Source organism: Pinus tabuliformis, chromosome 4_2 (assembly GCF_031772625.1).
Source record: "Pinus tabuliformis cultivar Carrire ecotype Pingquan chromosome 4_2, CPIR1, whole genome shotgun sequence".
Classification (NCBI taxonomy): Eukaryota; Viridiplantae; Streptophyta; class Pinopsida; order Pinales; family Pinaceae; genus Pinus; species Pinus tabuliformis.
In genome coordinates this window covers 18,000,417-18,023,445 of record NC_142304.1, presented here as the reverse complement: position 1 = coordinate 18,023,445, position 23,029 = coordinate 18,000,417, and positions in this window count along the sequence as shown.

Below are 23,029 nucleotides of genomic sequence, written 5' to 3'. Positions count from 1 at the left end.
CTAGGTATTATTGGCCCACTCCATGCTCTGATGTGTTTTCATTTGTGAAATCTTGTGACAAGTAGTAGAGATTTGCAGGAAGGCAACAACTGAAGTCTTTGCCCTGGAAGCCAATACATATTAGTGGCCCTTTCCAGCAGTGGGGTTTAGATTTCATAGGGGAGATTAATCCAAATTCTAGTGGCTAGCATAGATGGATTTTAGTAGCCACTGATTATTTTACCAAATGGATTGAAGCCATCCCCACTAAGAAAGCTGATCACTAGGTTGTCATGAAATTCTTGACAGAAAACATTTTCACCAGGTTTGGTTGCCCAACCAAAATTGGTTACAGAAAATGCAGCAGCTTTTAGGGCAAAAGAGTTGGTGGACATGTGTGAATCGATGGGCATTAAATTAGTGCATTCCACCTCATATCATCCTCAGGGTAATGGCCTAACAGAATCATCCAATAAAGGTCTAGTAAGGATAATCAAAAAGTTGCTAGAAGACAACAAGTGGAGCTAGGATTCCAAGCTGAAGTTTGCATTATGGGCTGACAGAGTTACCACCAAAAAGTCCACAGGGAATTCCCCATTCAAGCTAGTATATGGCACTGAGGTTATTTTCCCAATCCAATTGACTGTCCCTATGGCCAAATTCTTGCAAGAAGAGTAGAACGAGGAAGATGACCTAGCAAGGAGGATAAGCGACTTGGCTGAAGTTCATCAGATCAGGGATCAATTGATTGAGAGGTCTGCAGTAAATCAAAGGAAAATCAAGGAAGCTTTTGACAAAAGACAAAAATGGACAATTTTCAGGTTGGGGACTAGGTTCTCAAATAGGATGCATCAAAAGAAAAGAAGGGAAATCATGGTAAATTCGACGCTCTGTGGATAGGACCTTTTATCATCTCTCAAGTCCAAGGGAAAAATACTTTCGTTCTGCAGATTTTTGAAGGAGAAGCAGTTTTTGATGGCCCAATCAATGGGCGGTTTTTGAAAATTTATTTTGTTTAAGGCTTTTAGGCCTTAGTATTGTAAATATGTTATTTTTCAAAGTTTAGTGTAGGCTTATATATACTCCATGCCCAATGGAATACTAGACAATATTGTCGATCTTGTTTTTTATGAAAAAGGTAGTGGTCTACGGTTATTGAAACCTCACAGGGAGGATTTCATCCCTAAAAGGAGCCAATGTTAGCCCTGAGATTCAGTGCTAACTTTTGGAGGGTTAAAAGGAGGCTTGGTCTACTTTTCTGCTGTCAAAGGGGCCCTGCCTGGGTCAATTTTCCCCTTCTCCCTTACCCCGATCACATTTCACCCTTCCCATTTCCTAAATTAACCTTCTAACCCCACCATACGCCCTTACATGCATATAAAACACCTCACCCATCCACGCTGTTGATCTTCCCCTGCCAATTCAACGGCCCACACTCCTCCAGATAAAGGCAACCTGCCAGATCGGCCTCCATCATCAGATCACCTCCACCAGATCTAACGGTCCTCACACATATTGCATGGACAACTAGCGTGGTCAATACACGCGAAATATGGGTAGTTTCTCTCTCTCCTCCACTACTACGTGTCATTCATTGAGTGGAATTGTGTGGCTTCTAACGATTACCACTTACCGCTCAAGGCCCATGCGATAAAAACCATTACCGCCAAGAGTAAACGGCTCTCGCACGCTATTGCCCGCACATCTTCGCCACTCGATAACCATCCAATCTGCTCACTTGAAGATCTAACGGCTCGAACATATCTCGCTCCCACCACAACTGCTAGCCTCTGCAAAGCGATCTCCGCTACACATCTCCATTGATCCAACGGCCACCATTCACGATCACTCCAACTATTCATCTGCCCATGCACTCCATACCCCACGTCCTGTCTGTTACCTAGAGGAGGGGATGGTTGACTCTATCAGTCTGGTGACAGTCTGACCATGAAACCAAATTAAAGAAAGATCATGGCCGAAGGATAAAAGGACACAACACGACTCAGCTACTGAATTAAACAGACATGGAACTCCACTACCATGATCAATCCAGCCACCTAAAGGACAACACAATAACAACAGTGACCAGGTTTTTGTAGTGGAGAAATCAACTACTTTCAAAGATGCTATCAGACAGTTAATAGTAGTTGGTGGTCAATTAAGACCCCCCCATCCCTAAAAGGCCAGGGGGGGTGTTGTAATGAAAAATTATAAATAGCCACCAGAAAGATGTAATCAGGGTTGGAATTGATGTAAGGTTCAACTTTTGGAGACCGTAGACACTCTGTAACTTCCAGTGTCTCATCTTCATTTTCAACAATGCAAGGTTCTTTTGTTGTTACATGCTCACTGTCTATTTCTTCTGTGTTGTAAGCTTGTGTTTGTGGCACTGTATTCATGATTGTTTCCATGTTTAATAATAGATAACTGTCATCTTATCCCTATATTGAAATATTGAATGTATCAATGAGTAGGCCACTCAAGTTTCTTCTGTGTCTAATGCAAAACAACTATCATCTTGTCTTTGCATTGATAGATTAGATCTACAAGTTTCTTTACTGGTGGCAGCTAGCCATCACATGGTTGTGTGTATCTGTTAGTGTGATTAGTATTCCCCATATTCACCTAATTCTCAAACTGTTGAGCATTGGTGATCTAAAGCCTTATATTCTGAGGGTGTTCATGCATGTCTGGAGTAAAAACAGAGTAGAAGTGGTTATCTGGCTTGAACCAAACCATCATCCCTTCCAATAAACTTCTGCAAAAATAGTTTAATTTATATGTTACCGGGCATCTCTGAGCTACAACCTAGGAGAGTTTCCTAGAGAGCTAACAACCCCCACAACTATCTCTTTCAGTTTCTCAGTTTCCTTAATTGTAGCACAATTTACTATTTTTAGCAGTTTTTCGGGACCTGAACTTTTGGAGCTATTTTGAGGCCCTAAACGACATTTTTAGGGAAATCTGGAAGCAACATGGGTCCGTGGACCATTTTTTCTCTTCCCAAAGCTGTAGTGCTTGGATAGATATTTATAACGAGCTATTGTACGTGTTAAACGAAGATCTAGTTACGACCCTGGGAAGTTGATGTACCAACTTACCCAAAACGGGGCCCACAATTTGGTGTTTCATCTTCTAGGGTTAAGTTTTGTGATGTTAATGGTTTTCCATTGTTTCTCAACAATAAATAGGCCTTTGAACCTCATTGTAACACAGTTTAGAGGCATGTAGCTGCCACATCTCTTCTTAGAGATAAGCTACCATCGCCCTAGCTGGTTTATTCCCATTTCTATTTGTAAGTATATTTCAGTATTTTACATTAATGAAATGAAGTATTATTTTTTATGCATGTCTGTTTTTATGGTTATCTCTGTAATTTGTTGCGTTGTTGTCTAAATCCGGATCAGTGGTATCAGAGCGGTCTACTTTTTCCCTGTTTTTCTTTGCATGTGCCCAACGAGGTCGGGATCTAAGGAGTTAGGGATTGAACTGGTTGAACCCTTGCAAGACCAGCCTCGCAAATCCCGATGGCCTCCCATGGCGAATGAAAAGAAAGACGAGGGGGCAGGAGATCCTATTAAAATCTTGCTTAAAGAAGCCCTCGAGTGACAAAGGAACGCAATGATGGACAACTTTACATAGATCCTTCAGCGGCTACCCAGAGGCGACACATCGGCTTCCAACAACTACTCTGGAAATGCCACACCATTTAAGGTACAATTTAATTTTGAAATCCCCATATTCGAGGGTCAGATAGATGCAAATGTCGTAGATAAATGGTTAAATCTGCTAGAAGGGTATTTTTCTGTTCATGAATTTTCGAGTCAAGAAAAGATTATTTTCGCTCTTCTCAAAGAAGCCCCCCACGTCAAGGACTGGTGGGAAACCTACTGCGAGAAGAATGATGAAAGTATTGGCTCACTATTTTCAGTCGCACCCACTTGGAATTCATTCCAGGATGCCATCAAGGAGCAGTACTAACCTATCAAAAGCTACAAGGGCAAATACATAAAGTGGACCACCCTGCGGCAAGGAAGGGACCAAGATGTCCCGGAGTTCACAAACATTTTTCATACCCTTCGCACATAGTTGGGTATCAAATATTCTGAGCTGCATCTGGTACTCAAATACCATGGCTACCTACACAGGTACATCCAGGAAGAGATGGAGTTCCTGAACATCTCCTCACTTGGCACGACGTACCGATACGTTGTCAAAATCGAGAAAAAGTTGAAACAAAAGAAGTGAGACTTTGGATCTACAAATCCAAAGACCAAAGGACAAAGCCAAGGCAGGATGACCCAAGACAACCCGTCGAAGCCACAAGAAAATAACAACACCACAAATTCAAAGAAGGACACAAGAAAGTGGTGTGAGTTCCATAAGAGCCCCACTCATAACACAAGTGAGAGTCGGACTAAGCGGTTGCTGGTGGCCGAGTTGAAAGCTTCAGAATCAGATGCATGTTCCAACCCTAAGTCAGAACCCGACAAGGGGAATGGCAAAGGGAAGCAGATCGTTGATGCAGAGCCCAGCGCCATTGTTGCCACTTCCAACTTAATTCTATATGAGAGGATTCTGTAATGAAACAAAAAAAAGTAATAGTTTCTTGGTTCTAAATATTATATTCACCATGTAATTATTGACATATGCTTTAAAGAATCAAGGAGTTTAAGTCTTTCCTCAAACTACCCAATTGGACTCTATTATCACCTCTTAGCTTCTTTGATAGTGTATTGGATCAATTTTTCTTGGAAACATAAGAATTTCATTCCAATTTAAACTATGGTTCTTGATTTCGAGTATTGATGTTCCATAAAAGAGTTTCCACAAATAATGATGATCACAAAGGGAGAAATATTGATGTCACACATAAAGGAGAAGAGTCACTTGAAACCCTTAAATTTGGGGAAAATAATCTTATAATATTCAATTAACTATTGCATTTGCTTTAAGAGTAATTTTCCTTACAGACTATAATATACTTATCCCTAAATTATTTATAAACCCTGTCTCACCATTAACTATTTCATCTTAGTACCTAAGTCAAAGAAAGTTTGATATTTATGGTGCAACCCCTTATGGTATGTTTCTTGAAGTAGATATGAAAAAAATTCTATATCTATTTATGCAGTTTCAATATTTTTCAACTTGTATAGTATGGAAACATATTTTACAAAGAACACATGGAAATCTGTTAGGCCCCTATACTACTAGTGTAACCCCTTATTGTTATTAGTACAACCCACTTATTTTATTGATGTACCCATGTAGTGCCCATATTGTTACTATTGTGCCCCATAGAAGCCCACTATTGTTATTATTGTGCCCTTACATTATTATTGTTATGTCGGCTCTCATTATGTTATGACCCCTTAGACTCCTATATATAGAAAGGAGGTCTTGTCATTTGTATCATCCAAGAATTTCTCATTTATGTAATGTAAAGGAGGTTGCCTCCTCGAAGAGGCTGAATTCTAAGGCGTGGATCTCTCTTTTCTATCTTTTTGTGAGCTGGTTTCATAACATTTGGTATCAGAGCTTTAGATTCTAGGGTTTCGCTGCTCCAAACAGGTCATCATGGCATTTTCGTTATAACTTTTTTTCTGCGGCGTTTCAGAAGCTAAAACACAAACCCATTTGAGAAGAAATCATGCTAAATCTTGGGTCTGAATTTTAGAGTTTTTCGCACTATATTTGTGGAGATATGATCTGAGCAAGTTGGTCTTTTTGCATACTCCTGAATTACATTCCAAACAGGTGACCTGAGGAAAATCGTCATAACTTTCTCTCTGAGCATCGGATTGAAATTTCATAAGAATGTATAGAAAGAGGACATATGTAGTTTCTTGTACATCTTTTTCAGATCCAAAGGTCGAAACAGTGACACGTGGCACTTCATACAAGTTCACTCTTCTGGAAAGGTCTATAATCAGGTCATCTTGGGAGATTGTGCATAACTCTTTCTTGGAGAATCCAATTTGGATCAGACTGGTGGCATTAGAAAGAGGACACAGAGGGCTACTACAGATCGTAATTTCAAAACTTAAAGATCCAAAACTACAGAGTTACAGTTGTTTCAAGATCGAGCTCCTAAAATCAATAAAAAACAAGATAAGGAAGTTTGATGGCCAGGATTCGGTAAATTGGATACTTCAGATGGAGCAATATTTTGATCTACATGATGTACCACTGTTACAAGAGGTATGTATTTCATCTTCATATTTAGAACCGGATCAATTTTTATGGTATGAAGGGCTTCGTTCTCTTAAACAACTTGTTATGTGGTCAATTTTCACGAAGGAAATGATAGCACATTATGAGGATACAAAGAGCAGCATCTTCTTTAGAGCAACACCACAAGAATTGGAAAGAGTAAAAGGGCTTTGTGACATAGTGGAAAGCAAAATTATGGAAGCCAGGAAGCTTACCCCTCACAACTATAAGGATGGAAGTGTTGTTTCTCCTAGCCTTCCACAACCTACAAGGGTTACACCACAACAATTGGAAGAAAAAAGAGAAAAAGGGCTTCGTTACAATTGTGATAGCAAATGCACTAAAGGTCATAAGTGTGCTGAGAAGAAATTATTTTACATAGAATATGAAGAGGAGGAAGAAAAGGATCAAGAAACATCAAAAGAAGAAGATATACACCAGGACCCCACCCCAGAGAAAGAAGAAATGAATCAGACCATATCTTGTAAATCATTGGCAAGAATTACCACTCCTCAGACTCTCAAGATAGAAGGACATATCAAGAAGAAAAAGGTGCAAGAAGTGAAATATCACATCGATAAAGAAGAAATGAATCCAACCATATCTTGTAATTCATTGGTCGAAATTACCACTCCTCAAACTATCAAGATAGAAGGACATGTCAAGAAGAAAAATGTTCAAGAAGTGAAAGATCACATCGAGCATCAAGAAATGAATCCGACCATATCTTGTAAAGGATTGGAAGAAATTACCACTCCTCAAACTCTAGAGATAGAAGGACATATCAAGAAGAAAAATGTTCAAGCAGTGAAAGATCACATCGAGCATCAACAACAAGCTCTCCAACTTTTAAAGGATAACACCACTTCGGTGCAAAATCAAACGAAACAACAGGTAGATCAACATTGTAGTGAAAAATATTCTGATGTAGGTGATTGGGTATTTTTACTGCTACATCTCAAGCAAGCTATTTATGAGAAGGAAATGTTGACAAAATTACATGCACTTAAAAAAATGGTGACCTTACCGAATGGGAAGACTCTTCAAGGATGAGGATGTGGAAGCATTGTTTTGTGCTATTTCTATTATCCAACCAGATTGGATGAACGAAGCAAGGGATGAATGGAAAAATGACGAAGAAGTATGGCCACTTATTCAAAAGTTGCAAAAGATCCCAATTCAAACAATATTGCCAGAAATTGAAGAGGAAGGAAAAATCATATTGGAACTTGGAGCAGTCACAGAAACAAGAACCCGACAGCTAAGAAATCGATCAATTTCAGAGTATCTCATCAAGTGGAAGAACTTACCTGCTGAAGATTCCACATGAGAGGACAAGAATTTTATACAGAAGCATCAAGAACTACTCAAGCATTGAGAACAACACTTTTTGAAGGAGAGGGGCATGTTAGGCCCCTATACTACTAGTGTAACCCCTTATTGTTATTAGTAAAACCCACTTATTATATTGATGTACCCATGTAGTGCCCATATTGTTACTATTGTGCCCCATAGAGGCCCACTATTGTTATTATTGTGCCCTTACATTATTATTGTTATGTCGGCTTTGATTATGTTATGACCCCTTAGACTCCTATATATAGAAGGGAGGCCTTGTCATTTGTATCATCCAAGAATTGCTCATTTGTGTAATGTAAAGGAGGTTGCCCCCTCGAAGAGGCTGAATTCTAAGGCGTGGATCTCTCTTTTCTATCTTTTTGTGAGCTGGTTTCATAACAAAATCTAACAATTGGATGCCTTGCACCTATTGATTAAATGGAAGCAAGGAGATGAGGCCCTTTTTTTCTTTTTGAATGTAGCAGCCGAGAAATTGTATTAAGTATTGAAATCATTGTGCATAACACATAACATATTTATGTCATTTTCAAAAGTGCTTCATTAGCTCCAAAATACGTGGACCAGGGATACATGTCCAACCCATTTCTTTCCATTTATTTACAATAGAAATCTATGAAGTGAAAGTGAATGTTTCTATACTATCCCACTTATATACATGCCAAAAAGTGCCTTGCAAAAAAAAATTTGCATAACATAACTAAACATCCATAATTCAATCTACAAGTGGTTGATCCTCCCACTATTGTTGTTGATTGACTTGATCAATTTGTTCATTGGCTACGTTAGACTCCCTAAAGGTTTTGTGCACTAGTGTTCTACTAGCCATGTTCAATATGTACACTATTTCTTCGAATTTCACTTTGACATGATCCAATTGATCTATAAGGTGATGTAACTTCTGCTAGAGATTGAGTACCATGAGTATGGCCACCATCAAGAAAGATGATAATTGAGAAATTATTAAACTAATCTACAATAGATCTCATTGCATCTCATTAAAATTCTCTTTTATCCACTTGTTATTCATTCCCCTAGACATGTTGTTCTTGTGTTCTTAAAATTGGAAACTAGGGCCAAACTCCATGTGAGTCACCTTATTTATGGTAGCTAATATTTTTCCTAGATTCCTCTTGTCAAAAGGTGTAGGATTGATCTAAATATCATCTGATTTCGACAAGTAATTATGGAGAAATGAATTTATTTTTAGTTACTTGAAAAATTGTTAAGGTTAGCGAACAACTAGATGTGTAGCACACATGCCTAGCAAATCATATAAGTACAAGTGAGGTTGAGTCATTATGAACTCATCTCATCATTCATCTTCTCTCTCTCGCATGCATTAGATGAGCATCTCTCTCACACGTGTGGATGAAGAAGGAAGATGTTGATTTCTAGTTAGGGCAACGTTGACTTGGGTTGACCTAGCTGCAGGTGGGCTGATTGGATAACGTTGACTAGTGAGGAGAAATTCTTGACTGCAGATTGGGTTGGGCTGCCTCTCCTAGGCTAGCTACAGTTCTATTCATCACTTTTGACCAGCGTGACTGTCAAGGAGCTGCCGCAGGTTTGACCAGACTTTGACCAGATGTTGACTGCTGTTTGATTGAGGTTTGTGGACTATTTTTGTCTACTAAAGATAGCTGTTGAGGACCAAGTTATTCAAGTTGACTAAAAGTCAATCCAGGGCTGTTTTGACCAAGTTTGACTTTGTTGATTTAGGGTTTGTTTTTGCTGTTATAAAATTACAGAATTCTAAATTGTACTATTGATGAGCCTAGGTATTCCAACAAAAATGTTGCAACTCCCAGGGCTATTAGCTTTACTTATCAACCTGGGGCTCGTACAAACTTGGAGGTGACAATGCTATATGCACAAGTAAAAGTGAAGGTCTTGCCTATTGTCACTGCTCATCTGGCAAGAGACCCCAGGGGTTCCAAGCTAGACTTCTATAGGGTTAGAAGAAGCTTAATTATTTGATGGAAGAAGAGAAATTCCATCCTAAGAGAGAGCTACTCTACTGCAGTAATGAAGAAAACAACATGTAATGCTAAACCACACAATAACCTAACTAACCATCTAAACAGCTATGCTAAACAGAATTACTAAATCAACACTAACCTAATGCTGCTATCTAAGTTGTAGAGGTAAAGAGCATTAAACTATACTAAGGTGTAAGCAAAGGAACTAAACTAAATCTGTTTTCAGGCGGAAGAGCAGTCAGAGGTCAAAATAAATGAAAGGAGGACATAAGGAAGCAGTAGTGCATAAGAACCATTGGATCGATCAACAAGCAGAAGATGAATGACAGAGATCTTATCGTGGGGGCTTAAGTGAATAGATGCATGAACATGGTTAACGAACAGGATGAATGGCGAAGATCTTATCGCAGGTGATTTAGTGAATAGGTGAACGAACAGGGTAACGAAGTAGATGAACGACAGAGATCTTATCGCGAGGAATTAAGTAAATGGATGGAAGAATAGGGTAACGAAGCAGATGAATAACGGAGATCTTATTGCGAGGAATTAATTGAATGGACGGACAAACATGATTAATCGACAGATGAACAATGAAGATCGTATCACTGGAAGAAAACGTGCAGAAATGATGGAGTGGGTTTCAAAGGTGGTAAGCAATTTCTCGCGCGCCCTCAAGGCTGTAAGCTATATTTATGAAATTCACGCGATTAGCATAACTAAGTGACATGTAGCACGAGAAAACCAATTTTCTCATGTGCTCTCGGGTGGATAACATTCGTGCAAGAATCCGCGATAGCCGTCAGATCAGGCTAGACAGATCAACGATGGAGATTGGGGCGCATAGAGTATTGATGTGACGCCATAGTCGTTGGATCAAGAGACAGATCGACGGTGGAGGTTAGAGCACATAAAGTAGGTGGAATACTTCACGTTCCATGGCCGTTGGGTAAACTAATGAATCAAACGCTGATTGGTCAGCTTTGTTGTGGATCGAAAGGTGAGGAAATGGTTCATGAAAAACGTGCTGAAGGAGGTTTCAAATGAAAAAGATAGAAAAAACCAGTGAGGGTGAGGGTGGATTGAGAGTAATGGAAAAAGATGACAGTGAAGCGAAACAATTAACTACATCAAACAACAAACTCCAAAGCTCATGCGAGAACTAGAAACCTATGTTTTTGGGGTTGTTGAAGGGTCTCTTCCTCGAGTCATGGTCCCAGAGGGAGGAGGTGAGGCAGAGACACCTGCAGACAACCTTATGGTGATCTTTTCCTCCTAGCTAACCTGCTAATTGAAAGAAGGCACAAATAGAAGTAAACTAAAGCACAACTGATCTACTCTACGCTACTGTACTAGGAATGCAGCTGCTTAAGAAAATGAGTAGTTAAACCATAAATCTATGTTATACTGCTGTAATAAAAATGCAACTACTTAAGCAAATGAACAGAACCAGAAATCTATGCTATCATACATGTACAATAAAGAGGAGCTTTGGCTACTCGAGTTGGGCCCTAACCCAAGAGCTTCAGCCCTCTGAGTTAACTTAGTGCTAGCTCAAAATAGAACTCATATTTATTATAAAAACCATGGATTACATAACAAAACTGTCACAAGTCTTGCAGCTCATAAATAAAGTAGATTTTTACAATAAGAATCTGAATCCTAGTGAGGTCCTAAGCCTATCTACTTATACATCTGAATTCTCCAACGATTTCCTTCCAAATTAGGGAGGATTTGCTCCCAACTCAAGATAAATTGGTTTTCTGTCCTTTTCACTTGCTCGATTGTCTTCTAGTCCTCATGATTTAGTTGTTTTCACTTCGAGCTAATGGAGGAATATTTGAATGGAGGGGTAGTAAATGAGGAGGATTTACCTTCTATAATTCCTCTCCCTTGTCCTATTCAAATTTTGACCAAGGTCTTTGCCATAGTTCCTTACTTTTATCCTTTATTCCTGCATTTTTTCTTGCTTTTATCCTTTATTCCTGCATTACATGCACATAACCACAAAGCAAAATATCCAACTCTAACTCATCTCATAAACAAAATATAATCAAAAGTATGCAATAAGTTCTGAGAATAGTTGATCCAGGTGGATATTGGTGGCCACTTGCTAATTCCACTTGGACCCCCACCATTGCTTCTTTCAGTTTTTTAATTTCCTTAATTGTATCACAATTTACTATTTTTAGCAGTTTTTCGGGTCCTAAACTTCCAGAGCCGTTTTGAGGCCCTAAACGACATTTTTTTGGAAATCCACGGCCAAAAACTGCTTTGAAAAGTGACTTTTCCATTGTAGTCCTTGGAGACATCTTTCCAATGGGTTATCATGTGTGTCCAATGGAGATAATATGACCAAGTCACGACCCTGGGAAGTTGGCTGTCCAACTCACCCCAACAGGGCCCATAAACTCTTCATGTTACATCTCCTCAGGTTAGGGCTTTGGTTTTTTAGGGTTTGATCTTATTGTTCAATAATAAAAAGGCCCTTGCCTCATTTTAAGGGAGTTCAGAGACATGTAGCCGCCACATCTCCTCTCAGAGATAAGCTACCATCACCCTAGCTGGTTTATTTCCATTGTTGTTTGTAAGCATATTTTAGTATTTTACATTAATGAAATGAAGTATTATTTCCACTGCATCTTTGTGTTTATGGTTATCTTTGTAATTTGTTGCGTTCCTGTTTAAATCCGGATAAGTGGTATCAGAGCGGTTTTCTTTTTTTCTCTGTTTTTCTTTGCATGTCCGCAATGAGGTCGGGATATAAGGAGTTAGGGCTTGAACTGGTTGAACCTTTGCAAGACCAACCTCACAAATCCCGACAGCCTCCCATGGCAGATGAAAAGAAAGACAAGGGGGCAGGAGATCCTATCAAAATCTTGCTCGAAGAATCCCTTCAGCGACAAAGGAATGTGATGATGGATAACTTTTCCCAGATCCTTAAGAGGCTACCCAGGGGCGACGCAGTGGCTTCAAACAGCTACTCTCGAAATGCCACACCGTTTAAGGTACAAGTTAATTTTGAAATCCCCATATTCGAGGGTCAGATAGACGTAGATGTCGTCGATAAATGGTTAAATTTTCTAGAGAGTTGTTTTTCTATTCATGGTTTTTCTAGTCAGGAAAAGATTATTTTCTCTCTTCTCAAAGTAGCCGCCCATGTCGAGGACTAGTGGGAAACCTACTGCGAGCAGAAGGATGAAAGTATAGGCTCACTATTTTCAACTGCACCCACTTGGAATTCATTTCAGGATACCATCAAGGAGCAGTAGTACCCTGTCGGAAGCTATGAGGATCAATAATAAAGTGGACCATGGTGCGGTAGGGAAGAGACCATGAAATGCAAGAGTTTACCAATATTTTCCATACCCTTCACACAAAGTTGGGTATCAAGGATTCAGAGCAGAATTTGGTACTCAAATACCGCAGTTGCCTGCACATGTACATCCAGGAAGAAATAGAATTCCTAAACATCTCCTCGCTCAGCATAGCATACCGATATGCCGTCAAGGTCGAGCAAAAGTTTAAACATAAGAAGCGAGCCTTTGGGTCTGTGAATCCGAAGCAAGGGAAAGGTGCCTCCAAATTGTAGAACAAAGGACAAATCCAAGGCGGGGTGACCGAAGACAACTCGCCAAAGTTGCAAGCAAATAAAAATGTTGTGAATTCGAAAAAGGACACGGGAAAGTGGTGTGAGTTCCATAAGAGCTCCACTCACAACACAAGTGAGTGTTGGGCCAAGAATTCACTGGTGGCCGAGCTAAAGGTTTTAGAATCAGAGGCATGTTCTGACTCTGTGTCAAAACCTGACAAGGGGAATGACAAAGGGAAGAATATTATTGATGCGGAGCCTAATGCCACCATTGCCACCACGAAGATCTAGAAGGAGGAACCTGAAGATTCAGAGGAGGAGGAGCATCTCTTCCACTCCCAGATGTGGGTAAAGGGATCCCCGCTACAGTTCATTGTCGACAGCGAGAGCCAAAAGAACCTAATTTCGGCAGAGGTCATGAAGCAGCTGGGCTTACTGACCATAACACATCAACAACTGTACACCATCGAGTGGCTTCACCAAGGACGGGATCTTCACGTGAGACAATAGTGTCACCTTCCATACAACATTAAGCCCTTCATGGATGAGGTATTGTGTGACATTTCTCCCCTTGAAGTTTGTGATGTATTATTATGACAACCATACTTGTGGAAGCGACTCGCCGTGTATGAATCAAGGCCCCGTGCTATTATTATTACTTTTGGAAATAAGTTGTACAGGATACTAGAGGTAGCACCACCTACCACCATCTCTTTGGTTACTACAAAACAATGCAATAAGGTCATTTCCAAAACTAGGAAATTTGTTTTCCTGATGATACGCCCTCAAGGAAAGAATAAAACGTGGACACGACCTCTAGACAAGACCCCTCCACATGAAAACTATAGATGGACAAGGTCGTGGAGGAGTACGAGGACATCTTCACCTTCCCCGTAGGGGTTCCTCTGCACTGTCAGGTCAGGCACTCCATCAATCTGACCCCAGGTGTGTCGCTACCCAATGGACCAATCTATCGGCACTCTGTTCTAAAGAATGATGAAATCAAGAGGCAGATTCAGGAGCTGCTGCAAAAAGGTCACATTCGTCCGAGTTCATCACCATGTGGGAGCCCGATCATGTTGGTACAAAAGAAGGATGGGACTTGGAGACTCTGTATTGACTATCGGGCGCTGAACAAGATCACTGTCCGTAATAGGTACCCGATCCCATGGATTGACGACCTCCTGGACCAACTGAAGAGGGGAAAATATTTAAGCAAGATTGATTTGAAGTCAGGATATCACCAGGTACCAATCGAACCCTCTGATGTGTGGAAGACTACCTTCAAAGCTAAGTGTCTAGTCAATTTAACGTCTTAAATTGCTCTACATAAATTATCAATCCGGGTATCGTAAACTGATGAAGTGTGGTGCACCATATGTGCTTAGTTAACCTTTTTCTTACTTCGTTGTTTTATAGATTTTATTTTGTTTTGGGGTTTTGTTTTTGCTGGTTTCCTAAAGTGTCTAATGCAAATGAAAATCCTATTCTAAAGTCTTAAGAATACTTTTAAAGGACAAGTATGGATAGAGATTTCAAGACAAGGCCTATGTCCCTAATGGTAACTTCCAAAACTTAGCACTTCAAAAGATCTTAAAACATGTTATTGATGGAATTAGTACTTAAACAAAAGTGTAAATATGCAGCTACTTCAATCAAAATAGAATGTAGTAACCAATCAATGAGCTAGTGACTATGAAACCCAGTATCCTTGCTGCTGTATAAAAAGAAAACTGATGAAAGTAAAAACTGAACTTAAAGCAACTCAAAGACTGAAAGCAAAGCAACTAATTCACACTACTTCAACTCTTCTGATCCTTTACCCTTCAGCTCAATCTACCTTATGGGAAGAAATCATGAACAAGTTAAGCAATATGATATCTAAATTGCATAAAGGAAACTAATCACACTACTTCAACTCTTCTGATCCTTTACCCTTCAGCTCAATCTACCTTATGGGAAGCAATCATGAACAAGTTAAGCAATATGATATCTAAATTGCATAAAGGAAACTAATCACACTACTTCAACTCTTCTGATCCTTTACCCTTCAGCTCAATCTACCTTATGGGAAGCAATCATGAACAAGTTAAGCAATATGATATCTAAATTGCATAAAGGAAACTAATCACACTACTTCAACTCTTCTGATCCTTTACCCTTCAGCTCAATCTACCTTATGGGAAGCAATCATGAACAAGTTAAGTAATATGATATCTAAATTGCATGAAAGTAAATGAGAAAAACAAAACTGAAAGAAATAACAATGCTGAAATTAGAACTCAAAAGAAATAAATCAACAGAAGGACAAGATGATTTCGTCATGTCATCAGTCATTAAAAAGATATGTGCATTATTAACCTACAATCAACCGGTTGAACACACTTGCATGAATTAAAATTGCATGAATGAAAAATCTAATCTACCAACTTGAAAGCAATCAAATGACATAATGAAATCAAATCAAAATTACAAAATGAAATCTACTCTACCTTACATTCTAATGTGCTCCATGACATCTACTTCACATCTCCTTCCATGTTGAGAACATCAAATCTTTATTCAAATTCTTCAAAATTACAAAGTACAACAAAGCTCTCCAAAGCTTTCAAAAGCCATCAAGGAAGAACTACAAACTCACAAGCTAAAAAGACTTAAGAACTCCAAACTATAAGCTAAGAACTCACAAGCTAAAAGACTAACAAATGAAGGAGAGAGATCTCCTATTTATACAAAAAGATGAGAAGCCATCTCATTAATGAGGGTCCATGAATCTCTCCCTCTACTTCTAGATTCCTAATCAAAATAGGAACTGATAAGACACATGTCTTCTTAGAGTTACAATACAATTAGGAGATGTGACACATATCCTCATGATCCCATGATTCTTTCCACTCAAATTCGAATTTGGCCTTGGGGTGCCATATAAGGGTCTTCTAGAAGCCTCCTTTCAACCTAAACATGTCAACAATCTCAACCCATTTGTTAGGTATAAGCATATGCACATTATTATCTAATGTTTAACCACAAATTCACTTAAAAGGCTTAGAATTAATAAAGATTGGAAAAACATAAATGTGGCCCAGTGATAATGAAAGTGGGATGAATGTGGTGACATAGTAATGAAATGGAGGTGATATAATGGACATAATAGTGAAAGTGTAATGGAAATGAATGACATTTTCAAGACTCAACATACCCCCCAACTGAAGCTATTGCATGTCCTCATGCAATATATATTACATTAACTCTTTTGATCCTTGAGCTTTGGCTTAACTTTGCATGATATCATTTGATAACTTCATATTTCTGCAAAGTGTTTCACTTGAATTGCAACATGGTTGGTTCTTGTGTTACAACCATTTTTTTTTTGCCTTCTATTTTGATCTTTGAACTTTGCATAATGATATTTTGATTATTGTTGCAAAGTATATCTTTATTGGATTGCATGATGGTTGGTTCTTGTGTGACAACCATGATTTTGTTTGTATCCAATTTATCCTTTAAGCACTTTTTCTTTTTTTTTTCAAAAGCCATTGTATGCTCATAATAGCAATGTAATAATTAATATATGTTGGAAGTATGTGAGCTCCTGAATATGATATGGACATGGCAAGATATGAATATGAATTTATCCCCCCCCAACTGATGGTATTGGCAATTTTATGAAATGAGGAAGAGAAATGTTTTTCCAACAATTATCATTCTAGATTTTTATGGAATTCTATGGTCAAAAGTTAGAAAATAACGTACCTTCACTTACCCTTTGGAATGGATGAGTTGTATGTGTGGTGGCTGAAAAATTTTGATCATATTCTTCTTCAAGTGGCTGAAAAAGAGGAGTCATGGATAGAGAGATAAGATGACTTTTTATTGCTTCTACTAAAATTTGTTGAATCTACTCCAAAATGCTGAAAATAATAGTCTTCATGCCTTCAAAACTCATTGGCACAATTCCTACTATGTGAAAAGATGTTCTGATGTCGAACATAGTAGGAAATTGTTGGCTTAGTGGCCATTAATGGATGCCACTAGTCAACACGAGAACTCTCACCATTGATGACAATGAGAGTCAAGATGCCCAAACACATCTTGCTAGGTACGAATGAATTTGCTGATGTCGAGTCACCTAGAAGATCTAACGAACAAGGGACATTAATGTATTCCCATTGTTTGTCAGCATGAGGACTTGCCATTAAGGCATGCAAGCCTCAAGGTGTTTTTACAAAGAACTTAGACTCAAAGGACTATGGACTCAATAATTTGCATTGAAGCAGGGCTTATTTGCGGAATGAAAATGACAAGAAATGGAAGATGAAAATGGAAGATGAAAATAGAAGATGGCAATGGAGAGTAGAAATGGAAATGGGAAATAAGCATATGAATGAGCCTCTTGCTTTTATTTGTGGGTTATGAATGGACAAAAAGAGATGGAAAGTGTATGTGAATGTAAGTGGAAAGTATGAAGTGGAATGAGGTGAATGGTTTATTATGAAGTATGGATGTGATGGAGACAATAGTATCTGAAAGTTTTTCAAGTGTTTGGATCTGATTTTGCATCAACATATTTCCTCTTTGTTGTTGATCATCCTCTTATGAAACAAATTGGTCTCTTAGAGAGACACCATTCTCTTGTAGTCATTTGTCCTTCCTCTTGGAACCTGCAAAAAAACTAATACTTCTTCTACAATGGAATGTAAGATTATCAAAGGAGAGAGATGGCCAATCTCTCTAGTTATGATATTTACACACAAAACTAAGAATTTGTATTAATGAAACAAGTTCTCAAAGGAAAAATCAAAAGAATTTATACCTGCTTTGGAATTGGTGCCTAAGTTGAATGTTGCTTCTTTTCAGCAATTTATTTCATTATTTGTCATTTCAAACTCTAATGATGGATTTCTCATTGTGTATATCTTGTTGAGATCTTTCCAACGATACTTAAATCATCAAAATCTGATTTTGTATGAGAAAGATAGGCTGATTTGAACAATGAGGTTTTTCTGGCTGCGGAATTAGACTTTAGCTGCGGAATGTGCACGGTTCTGTAGCTACAATGTTGGATACAAAGTTAGCCATTCATTTTTCATCATCAATCCAAAATTAATCAATACCTTCAGAAAAGTGAGCAAATAACTTATTCATTTCATTGATTCAAAATTATTATTTTTTCTTGACATGCAACGACTCAATGTGGTGACTCAGTGTGACGACTTAGTGAAAACACTCAACTTGACTTCCCTTTGACCGGGGTCTTTTTCATCAAATTTGATTGAATGAATAGGACACCATCCATGTACTGAAATTCCCCCAACTACCCATGTGGCTTGTTTTTCTTGATGACACCTGCAACCTAGAGTTTAACAAAACAGCTGCGGAAAGTTAAGTCAGCTGCGGAAAGTTGAGCCAGCTGCGGAAAGTGGCTAAAACAGTCGATCATCAATTTTGAAAAAAAAAGTTTCCATTTTCTGCATGTAGGAACTCTGTGAATGGAGCAAAACAATTTTATTGATGGACTTATAGTTTGATAAACAGTCTATAACCATAACCATCCGGCCCTTCCATAAACTTGGGCCCTTCCGGTTCTGCCCTCAACAACAGACCCATTCTTTCCTTCTTGTTCTAACAATTCGTCTGCGTGAATGATGGATGAAGAAGATTCATTATGTGTTAGCGGGGAATTGAAATGGTTTTACGGAGAAAAATACAGTGATGGTAAATGGAGAAACAGAGAACAAGTGGCAGGAATGGAGCAGAGTAGTGAAGTTAGATAGAAATTGCCAGATCAGTTTGGACTGGTTCACGTAATGGAGAGCCATCTTCAATTGGATTGTTGTTAATAGGTGTTTTGTTTAATTAGAATTGTTATTAATCGAGAGGTGGCAGAGCAAGTGCTTAGACGGGTGGCAAAATCAACAAACGGTTTTTTTTAATGACAGAGAGTCGTATTTCAACTACAGCGTGCCGTGTTTGAATTGTTCTCTGTTCATTTAATAAAAATCTTTTTTTTTTCTCATATTTAGTGACATGGTGGATGATCTGGCTGCCAAGGAGATCGGACCTGAGCGGATTTCTCAAGGAAATCAAAATATGGCCGCAACTGTTAAAACAGACACTGATTTTTTTCACACGCGGCAGACAAAAATGGGCTCCAAAGAACTGAAGATTTCTCCCATACCGCCACAAATTTCTTCAAACGGTTTCTCGGTTATCTAATTGACCCACCTGGAAAAAAAACCCATGTTTTTTTTTCTTTAAATTCGCCTTTTTTTGGGCAAATCGAGCGTTTGAAATTTGACGTTTTTCTATTGTTTTTCATTTTTCCTGAGTTAACATTTTTTTACTGTTCTGCATTCGGCCTGTAGAATTTTCAAATTAGTGGTAAGACAATACGCCTTTGTTTGAAAGTGATAGTTTACACACTATTGATCCTTATTGGAAATCTATGTGGGAGACCATCTGATGAGTCAGAAGGAGAAGGTCAGGAGGAGCAGGAGCAGGTTTTATCTCTGCAACAGTCTCATAGGTCACCCGATCACTTGCCCTCACAATTGGTATATGAATAATGAAATCCTTCTGAGATGAACGTAGTTGCTGATTTGGAGGCATTCATTGAAGATGGAGGGCAGCTACAGAAATTTCCAATCCAACCACAGGAAAGGCACACTAATGAAGAATGCACTATTTGAAGAATCGTGAAGCCATTTCATAAAGAAAAGTGGGAGTGCAGCCATCTATAAGTTGAACCCAAAAAAATAATCATGAGACCGTTTAGGGAGTAAACGTATGGTTTATGGAGTAAGGTCATGGAATGGTAGTGGAGCCATCGAAATAATCATTGCACATGGTGAGCTTTAATGGTTCAATAACTATGCAAAATTGTGCCTTTAATTGCTATTCGAAAGAAATTTTTGCCCATACCTTTAGAATCCTTGTCTTTGTTTGTCCATTAGCCCTTACTCAATTGCTCCTTATTGATGTCTGTAGATACTCCATGTACATGTCTTCATAGCATATGCTTAGTCATACCTGCATTTTCATTTTATTGCACTAACATCTTGACTGTAAATTTGAAAAACAGAGTGGTGGCTGCGGAAACTGCTTCTGGCTGCGGAAACTGATTCCAGCTGCGGAAACTTGGCACAACAACCACTTAGCTAAATAGAGATAGTTAGGCAATCTGAATGGAAATGATCATGGGGAAAAAAATCTTTTATTGATGAAATGGATGGCATGGAGTGAAAATGGAAATGAAATGAAGTTTATTTTGTCTCTTCTTCTTTTTTTTCCTTTTTTCCTTTTTTTTTTTTTGAATCAATTGAAATGATGAAGTTTATTTTGTCTCCTTTTTTTTTTTTTTTTACATAACAATTCTTTTTCTGATCCTCTAGATCACACGAAGTGCAGGAGGAGAGCATACTCAAGAATTATTAATTTTTTTTTCAGATGTAAGAAATAAGGTCTCTTAATTACACTTCCCCGGCAACGGCACCAAAATGTCTAGTTAATTTAACGTCTTAAATTGCTCTACATAAATTATCAATCCGGGTATCGTAAACTGATGAAGTGTGGTGCACCATATGTGCTTAGTTAACCTTTTTCTTACTTCGTTGTTTTATAGATTTTATTTTGTTTTGGGATTTTGTTTTTGCTGGTTTCCCAAAGTGTCTAATGCAAATGGAAATCCTATTCTAAAGTCTTAAGAATACTTTTAAAGGACAAGTATGGATAGAGATTTCAAGACAAGGCCTATGTCCCTAATGGTAACTTCCAAAACTTAGCACTTCAAAAGATCTTAAAACATGTTATTGATGGAATTAGTACTTAAACAAAAGTGTAAATATGCAGCTACTTCAATCAAAATAGAATGCAGTAACCAATCAATGAGCTAGTGACTATGAAACCCAGTATCCTTGCTATTGTATAAAAAGAAAACTGAAGAAAGCAAAAACTGAACTTAAAGCAACTCAAAGACTGAAAGCAAAGAAACTAATTCACACTACTTCAACTCTTCTGATCCTTTACCCTTCAGCTCAATCTACCTTATGGGAAGCAATCATGAACAAGTTAAGCAATATGATATCTAAATTGCATAAAGGAAACTAATCACACTACTTCAACTCTTCTGATCCTTTACCCTTCAGCTCAATCTACCTTATGGGAAGCAATCATGAACAAGTTAAGCAATATGATATCTAAATTGCATAAAGGAAACTAATCACACTACTTCAACTCTTCTGATCCTTTACCCTTCAGCTCAATCGACCTTATGGGAAGCAATCATGAACAAGTTAAGCAATATGATATCTAAATTACATAAAGGAAACTAATCACACTACTTCAACTCTTCTGATCCTTTACCCTTCAGCTCAATCTACCTTATGGGAAGCAATCATGAACAAGTTGAGTAATATGATATCTAAATTGCATGAAAGTAAATGAGCAAAACAAAACTGAAAGAAATAACAATGTTGGAATTAGAACTCAAAAAAAAAAAATCAGCAGAAAGACAAGATGATTCCGTCATGTCATTAGTCATTAAAAAGATATGTGCATTATTAACCTCTAGAGTCCTAATCAAAATAGGAACTGATAAGACACATGTCTTCTTAGAGTTACAATACAATTAGGAGATGTGACACATATCCTCATGATCCCATGATTCTTTCCACTCAAATTCGAATTTGGCCTTGGGGTGCCACATAAGGGTCTTCTAGAAGCCTCCTTTCAACCTACACATGTCAACAATCTCAACCCATTTGTTAGGTATAAGCATATGCACATTATTTTCTAATTTTTAACCACAAATTCACTTAAAAGGCTTAGAAATAATAAAGATTGGAAAAACATAAAGGTGGCCCAATGATAATGAAAGTGGGATGAATGTGGTGACATAGTAGTGAAATGGAGGTGAAATGGAGGTGATATAATGGACATAATAGTGAAAGTGTAATGGAAATGAATGACATTTTCAAGACTCAACACTAAGGAGGGCATTTTTGAATGGTTGGTTATGCCTTTCAGATTGACGAATGCTCTTGAAACCTTCATGAGGCTAATGGATGACATCTTGCAGCCATTCGCCAACTCATTTGTAGTGGTATACTTGGATGACATCCTGATATTTAGCTAGAGTTGAGAAGAGCACCTCCACCAGATCCGACTGGTTCTCCAAACACTGCGGCAACACAAGTTATGTGCCAATTTGGAGAGATGCACTTTTGGCATGACCCAGGTTCAGTATTTGGGATACATTATTGATGAATAGGGGGTGCATGTGGATCCAACCAAGATCCAAGTCATTTGGAATTGGCCATCTCCAACCACTCTGATAGAGATCTGCAGCTTTCTAGGTCTTGCCAACTTCTACCGTAGGTTCGTGTTGGGATTTTCTGATATCACTTGGCCCTTGAGTCAAGTCACCAAAGGAGGAGTAAAAGAAAATTTCTTTTGGTCTGAATCTCAAAAGAAGGAATTCACAGAGTTGAAATATCGCCTCTACTCAGCACCAATGCTCACATTACTAGACTTGCAACAACCATTTGAGGTCGAGATAGATGCCTTTGACTATGCTATTGGGGCAGTCCTTACTCAACACGGGCATCCAGTAGCATATCACAGTGAGACTTTCTGACATAGTTCAGAAGTATCCCACTTATGACAAAGAGATGTATTCCATTGTGTAGGCCTGTTGATAATGGAAGCATTACATTTTTGGGAAGGAAACAATCATCCACACAGACCACCGACCCCTGTAGTTCATACAGACCCAAGGGAAATTGTAGAATGATTGCCATAAGAAGTGGTCCACATACCTGCAACAGTTCCATTTGAATATCAAGTATAAGAAGAGCAACACCAATAATGTTGCAGATTTCCTCAGTCGACCACTAATCATGGAGTTAAC